The sequence below is a fragment of the Notothenia rossii genome (genome assembly GCF_949606895.1).
Source record: "Notothenia rossii genome assembly, chromosome: 11".
Classification (NCBI taxonomy): Eukaryota; Metazoa; Chordata; class Actinopteri; order Perciformes; family Nototheniidae; genus Notothenia; species Notothenia rossii.
Genome location: NC_136910.1, coordinates 12,220,048 through 12,221,204, shown reverse-complemented (window position 1 = coordinate 12,221,204; position 1,157 = coordinate 12,220,048).

The following is a 1,157-nucleotide window of genomic DNA, read 5'->3' as shown; positions in this document are numbered from 1 at the left end:
CTGTCAGATTGTGTGCTCTTTTATTTCAGAGATAATATCTCAGCTGGGTGCTTTGTATCACTCAGATACACACAGCAGAAAAGTGTGAAGAGAGGCTTGAGGCCGAGAAAAAGGCAGCACTTATTGCTGGCTACTATTCTAAATCCGGTTTAAAGAACATGTTCTTTATTGCAAGATAAGAAGAGAATAAGTCACTTCAGCTCTTAAAGTCATGTAAAACTAGGAAACTTCCAACCCAGTCTCACGGCATTTCGTGTTCACCAACACGATTTTTAATCTATTGATTCGTGTTCACCAACACGATTTTCCCCTTTTTTTCATGTTGCACAGCACGATTTTAAAAGCAATGTATTTCTATTGGTAGTCTCACGGCATTACGTGTTATAGGAAGACCGGAAGCTGTGTGGTTCATAAAAACATGTTCTTACTCAATAGCAAGCCACAATTATTGCTTTTATTTTAAATCGTATAATTTCTGACTTTGGTTGCCGTCTGTGAGGAAAATAAATGGGGCTGAGAGCCTCAGGATACTGAAATCTGTATTTTTCAATCTTTTTTTCCTTCTGATTTGTTATTCTTTTCAAAATAACACTCTGTTATTTACTCAACAATAACACATAATTATCCTTGTTTTTATTTATTGGTTTATTTCCATAATCTCGAAAAACTTCATATGCAAAAACGTGCTTTAAGTTTCAAAGTACAGTACAGTAATTCAGATTTGTTGTACCTCGTAAATGCTGGAATTAGCGTAAATGGGGAAGGAGTATTAAAATGATTTACCATTCTCAAGTAAAAGTAGAAAAACCTCCAAATAAATATACTCCATTACATCAATTGGGGAACTCTGTCCATCCCTCATCTGGTCAAAGTTTGTTCTGTGCGGTCGGCGATGGACACTAATCAGATAGTGACCCTGAAATTCATCAGTAATGATTTCAAACACACTCCGTCCTGAGCTGAAGTGATGAATGACAGGAGGATTGGGCGTCATATTTCACTGTGTTTAATCAGATTGTTGAAGACAAGACGGCGACCTCACGGTGAAGGACACTTTTACCGATCCTTAAAATAAAAAACGATATTTCCTCTCACAAAGCACATTTTTTTAATGGCCATGTCCTCAACTATCTGAATAGAACTATATAATGTTTTTT